At 39.0% G+C, this 6,355-nt stretch overlaps 1 long non-coding RNA gene across 4 annotated transcripts in view; it reads right to left on the bottom strand.

The window, feature by feature from the left end:
- Positions 1-1,468, bottom strand: part of LOC110260745 (uncharacterized) — a 40,121-nt gene extending 38,653 nt beyond the window's left edge. For 2 of the 4 annotated variants that reach the window (XR_014803877.1, XR_014803876.1), the window contains exon 1: positions 1,359-1,416. This is a non-coding gene — a long non-coding RNA (uncharacterized LOC110260745). Of the gene's footprint in view, positions 1-1,358 lie in introns of all 4 variants that reach the window. The other 2 variants (XR_002344113.2, XR_002344115.2) reach the window with 2 other exon arrangements.
- Positions 1,469-6,355: the final 4,887 nt, after the last annotated feature.

Genomic DNA, 6,355 nt, shown 5'->3' on the forward strand with positions numbered 1-6,355 from the left:
AGGTATTTCTGCAAAATAGGAGGGAGAGAGAGATTACAATTTACAGAAAAAACATTAAATATAAACCCCAGCTTTAACTGTAACTAGTAACCAGCTTGCTTCCAGTAGGCTCTCTAGAGTTGCTTGTAATAAATTTGTCAAGATAATTAAGAAAAAAAACCTGCTTCTGTTACTCTTCATTTTTGACAAATAGACTTCATTTTTTTCTGCTTCTGATCTGACAAGGAGGACTACTAATAAAAATAATAATACTACTAAATGTTGGACCGACTACTGAGGGAAAGATATGAACTGAAATGCTCAAGAGGCTCTTCTAAAATTTATTTTAAACGCTTCAATCTTGGCAATATTTTGCTGTCTCCAAATCCTGAGCCCCATTAATCCCCACAGGAATCTGTGAAAAATCTGGAATTCCTGTCCAGGACTTGGGAGTTCCCAGGGAAACCTGGTTTGTGTAGGGGATGCTGGGTGGGGAAAAGATGCTTTTCAGTCTTGTGTTCAGTGGAACCCTCTCACTTGTCCTTATCTCACCTCCTGGCATGAAGAGCGTCAGCAGGTTTGCTGTTCTCAAAAGTCTCAGATGAGAAGTTAGGCAGCAATGACTTCTGTTCCTGAGTTGTCTACACCCCAGGGAGGGGCACTTGCTATGATATCATTTGCCTTCCTTTACCTGTATTTCAGTCCAGCCCAGTAGCAGGCAGAGGCACGGAGACCATGTCTAACTTACTGTCTCCCCTCTGTCCTCTAGCTTGGAGCTCTCTTAGGTCATCTGGGGAAATGGAGGATCCCTTTTTGGTGTTCAAAAGGGGGCACCATTCCCTCAAAAACAGCCAACTTATTTTCTGAGTGGTTCCTTAAAAAATATCTGCGTATTTTCTTGCCAGGGAATTTCAGATTAGTATCTCCCAAGTTCACATGTTTTTTATCCGATGAAAATCACGGTTCAGAGACTGTTATTTACCATTAACTACCACTGAACACTATCATTTTATTGCAAAATAAACCTGTTTATTTTAGACCATAGACCATAAACCTGTTTACTACTTAAAATGACCTTCGACTGATCCTTGACTCTCTGGCCACTCCCTGGCTATGGAGTAAGCTCCCTGGCCTCCAAGTAGACTTATCATCTTACAAAAAGATTTTAATACCACCTCAAAAAGTAATTATAGAGAAATATTCTACCATCAGAAAGTGACAAATGCTATGCTGACCGCAGCCTTTAAATTGCTGTGGCACCTTTCTATTTTGTGGCACTACTGATCACCCTTGTTCAATGAAAAACGTTTTCATAGCATTGTACTTTTCTGACATAACATAATGTAATGCACTTACTTATTATATTTATTGTTTATTACCTGACTCCTCTCACCGGACGATAGGGCAGCGTTTGTCTCATTGGTGTTCCTGGTCTCTGAGAACAGGGTTCAGTAGTAGCAAGCATTCAGTAATTATTTGTTGAATAAATGGGTGAAGAATCAAGTGCCCATCAAACATGACCCTTGCTCTCAATGCGACGTTGATAGATGAGCAAAGGTTGAAGGTCAGGAAGTTAGCACTGTGAACATCTGGAAGAAGACAAATACAAGAGAAGGGCACAAAATCACGTCTTTAATACAGGAGGGTTCTCAAGTGCTGGAGGAGAGCCAGGAGGTCAGAAGGGCTGAAGCAGACAAGGCAGAGGAGTCAGCTGGTTGGAGGTGTGGAGACTGGGGATCCCAGGGCTGGGAGGGGTATGCAGGCATGGAAAACATCACTCTCCTGGACAAAACTTCCACTGATGACTCAGAGGAAGAAGACTGAGCTGGATGGAACAACATTGTGCCACTAGGACAGTTTTTAATGCTCTGGATTGAAGAAAATAGGACTGTTGTCTTGAATAAAGTGGACTGGAGGAATCACAGCTCCACTGGCAAGCCCACTAGCCTGACCTCTGAATCAGCATGCTGATGCTAACCACGCATCTTTCTAGGAAGACAAAGAAAGAACACCCTCCTTATGTTCTTTTTATCATTTGCCCTGCCTCTCAGAATCAGTGCAGGGAAATCCTCAAAGGATGGAAATGCATCTTATAAGCCCCAACCTTTTGCAGCCTGCTCTCCCCAAAGCCACGTATTCATAAAAATACTTGGAAAAGTATGCAGGGTTCATCGGCCAGTTATCATGGAGGACCATCACAACCAGGATTCTTGCTTCTTTTGTTCATTAAAAATATTGCTATGATGAGAGTTCCTGTTGTGGCACAGTAGAAGCAAATCCAACTAGTATCCGTGAGGATGCCGGTTCAATCCCTGGCCTTGCTGAGTGGGTCAGGGATCTAGCGTTGCCATGAGCTGTGATGTAGGTTGCAGATGCGGCTCAAATTGTGCATTGCTGTGGCTGTGGTGCAGGCTGGCAGCTGTAGCTCCAATTCAACCCCTAGCCTGGGAACTTCCATGTGCCGTGGATGCAGTGCTAAAATAAAATAAAATAAAATAAAATAAAATAAAATAAAATAAAATAAAATAAATAAAAAATATTGCCATGAATATCCTTCCTGTGTCCTGTGAGTTGCAATTTCATTCTACATATGCCAGTAATCCAAACCGTACCTCCCCCAGTGTACACTAAGTGACAAGGACACCTCGATTCTCACCCACTCATGGTTGCTCAATGCTCTGTAAATATATTTTTCTTGGTAAATAACAGTTTAGAACTATGTCCAAAGGTAATCATGTCTTTCATAGACTTTTCTAAAAAATAGCTTTTAGGATTTAAAAAATCTGCTTGTTAAACAATTAACCTTTTATGAGAATTATCAACAATGGCAAAGTCAACTCTTTTCACATTTACTTATTCTTCTCTCTTCTTGTTTATGTCAATATTTAACGTTATTATTACTGTCCACACTTAGCTTTTGTTCTTTATCATATGGCAGTAAATAAAACTTTTCATGTTGTGATAAAGTCTTCTTATTTATCGCTTTTGATAGATGTGTAATATTCTACTAAGGCAATGTACAGCATGTTATTAAAAAACTCGGTTCATCTACAGTTTTATTAATATTAACTGGTGCTTTAGTGAATGATTTAGAGAGTGCCATTTTACTCTGTGTGAGAATTTCTTGGCTGAGTTGGTTACCTCTGGTTCTCAAAACCATGGATCTTACACATCGGTTATGTACAACAGATGTCTCCTGCACAAAAAGAGTTCCTAAGATAAAAAAAAAACTGTGAAGGCCGTCTTATTAATAATAATTAGCATTTATGCAGCACTTACTCGATGCCATATACTCTCCAAATACTTTACGTTTGTCAGCTAAGATAATCTAACTCTACAGAAAAGCTCCTCCTTCCTTCTGTATAATTTTGCCTTTTTTTTTTTTTTTTTTTTGTCTTTTTGCTATTTCTCAGGCCGCTCCCGCGGCATATGGAGGTTCCCAGGCTAGGGGTCGAATCAGAGCTGTAGCCACTGGCCTACGCCACAGCCACAGCAACATGGGATCCGAGCTGTGTCTGCGACCTACACCACAGCTCACGGCAACGCTGGATCCTTAACCCACTGAGCAAGGCCAGGGATCGAACCCGCAACCCCATGGTTCCTAGTTGGATTCATTAACCACTGAGCCACGACGGGAACTCCAATTTCACATTTTATTCTTTCTTTTTTAATTTTATTGAAGTATAGTTGACTTACAATTTTGTGTTTGTTTCAGGTGTACAGCAAAGTGAATCAGTTATACCTATACATATATTTATTCTTTTTCAGATTCTTTTCCCATATAGCTTATTACAAGAGTATATTTCCCTGTGCTATATGCAGTAGGTCTTTGTTACTTATCTATTTTATACATAGTAGTACATATATGTTCATCCTAACCTCCTAATGTATCCCTCCCCTATGACATTTCCTCTTTGGTTACCCTAAGTTTGGTTTCAAAATCTTTGAGTCTATTTCTGTTTTGTGAATAAATTCTTTCATATCATTTTTATTAGATTCCACGTATTAGAGATCTCACATGATATTTGTCTTTGTCTGACTTACTTCATTTAATATGATTACCTCTAGGTCCATCCATGTTACTGCAAATGGCATTATTTCATTCTTTTTTATGGCTGAGTAGTATTCCATTATATATATGTATCACATTTTCTTTATCCATTCCTTTGCGGATGGACATTTTAGTCGCTTCCATGTCTTGGCTCTTATAAACAGTGCTATATTGAGCTTTGGGATGCATGCATCTTTTCAAATTTTTCTCCAGATATATGCTCAGGAGTAGGAGAGCTGGATCATATGATAGTCTATATTTAGTTTTCAAAGGAACCTCCATGTTGTGCTTCATAAGGGTTGCACCTATTTACATTCCCACCAGCAGTGGAGGAAGGTTCCCTTTTCCTAGAGGAGCTACTCTTAAGGCCAATTTTATAGATGAGCTGAAGCACTGAGATAAGATGGCATGTAATTTGCCCAAAGGTGGCACACCAAGTGAGGAAGCTGGACTTTCTTCCCTGGCAGATTGACAGTTGAGACTATTCTCTTAACGACTATGTCACCCTGCTTTGAGGGCAGTTAAAATATTCTCATATTGTATTTCAGATTTTTTCTTCTCCAGGTGCTTTTCTTGCTTATGTGAAATAATACCAACAAATACTTGCTGAGTGCCTGTTAAACTGATGACTGGAACTTCATTACTGTATTTTCATTCATGTGAGTTAAATGGCCACATACTATTGAAAGTTGGAATACTGTGGAATTCCCATTGCGGCTCAGCAGTGATGAACCCAACTAGTATTCATAGGCATGTGGGTTCAATCCCTGGCCTCACTCAGTGGATTAAGGATCCAGTGTTGCTGTGAGCTGAGGTGTCCCAGACGTGGCTCGGCTCCTGTGTTGCTATGGCTGTGGTGTAGGCCAATAGCTGCAGTTCTGATTGGACCCCTAGCTGGGAACTTCCATATGCCACAAGAGTGCGGCCCTAAAAAGAAAAAAAAAAAAAAAAAGTTGGAATACTGTTACACTAATCACTGACTTTGACATTTGGTTAAACTCTGCCATTAAGGTTCAACCTTAGCCTCAACCTATTTCAACATCATTTTGGAATCCCTGAAATTGTGCATGATTAATAATCTTATGATCCTGGTAGGTAATAATCCTATAAAATCACTATCATAATGTTGATAATTCCATCAATGCATGACTTATGGATTTATTTTAACATATGAATTTTATGTATTTTAGATAGATTTTGGAGTGAAAATCTTATTTGTCTTTTAGGAAAAAGACATTCAAAATATTGTTATTTGCACAAACTCTCTTAAGTCAGGGAATCATAAACCCACTGTAGGCCACACACATCTATCTGTCTTAAATAAATTTCTGGTATAAGGAAAACATGAGATTAAAAATGTATGTGTTGGCAGTTCCCGTCGTGGCTTTGTGGAAACGAATCTGACTGGCATCCTTGAGGATGCAGGTTCGATCCCTGGCCTCGCTCAGTAGGTTAAAGATCCCCGCCTTGCTGTGAGCTGTGGCATAGGCAGGCATCTGCAGCTGCAATTTGACCCCTAGCCTGGGAACCTCCATATGCCATGGTGTGGCCTTAAAAAGGCAAAAGACAAAAAAAAAAAAAAAAAAAAAAAAAAAAAGCATATGTTGGGCCCATTTTGAAATTTTATGTATACATTCATATTGTAGTGGTGGGTGGCAGAAATAACAAATATTTTTATTTTGAAACCCCACCTCTTCCTTCGTCACCTCTCGTCAGTGTTTGCATTGCCCCGAGAGTTTCATATAAAGTAGAAAGAATGGAAAGAAATAGTGAATCTAGGTAACAAATAACAGCACAAATGTTTATATTATCTTATTCAAAAGTGGGATAATTGCAATAGAAATGTATATTTGTGAGTTTATCAGTATTAACAATGAAATACTATTCTTCCTGGAGTTCCTGTTGTGGCTCAATAGGTTAAGAACCTGACTAGTATCCATGAGGATGCAGGTTCAATCCCTGGCCTCACTCAGTGGGTTAAGGATCTGACATTGCCACAAGTTGTAGTGTAGGCAGGCAGCCTCAGCTCCAATTTGATCCCTAGCCTGGAAACTTCCATATGCTGAGGTATGGCCATAAAAAGAAAAAAAAATACAAAAATGAGATAATATTTTTCCTATAAGTGATAAATTTCATTTGCCAGATTATCTTGACCATGAGGCCTGGCTTTGCAAATTAGGTTATTGATAGACATTTCCTAGAAATTTAATCAGTTACATGTGCAAAAATCATAATTTTGACAATGATAAAAAGCACTTTATAGGTTTTATATTGACAACAGTATGTTTAAATTAATAATATTTCAATTTCCCTAAAGTTCTTGAG

The sequence above is a fragment of the Sus scrofa genome, chromosome 5, assembly GCF_054392235.1.
Source record: "Sus scrofa isolate SSC_HxYL_T2T_F1_AM1 chromosome 5, Sscrofa_HxYL_maternal_Yorkshire_Landrace_v2.0, whole genome shotgun sequence".
Taxonomy (NCBI): Eukaryota; Metazoa; Chordata; class Mammalia; order Artiodactyla; family Suidae; genus Sus; species Sus scrofa.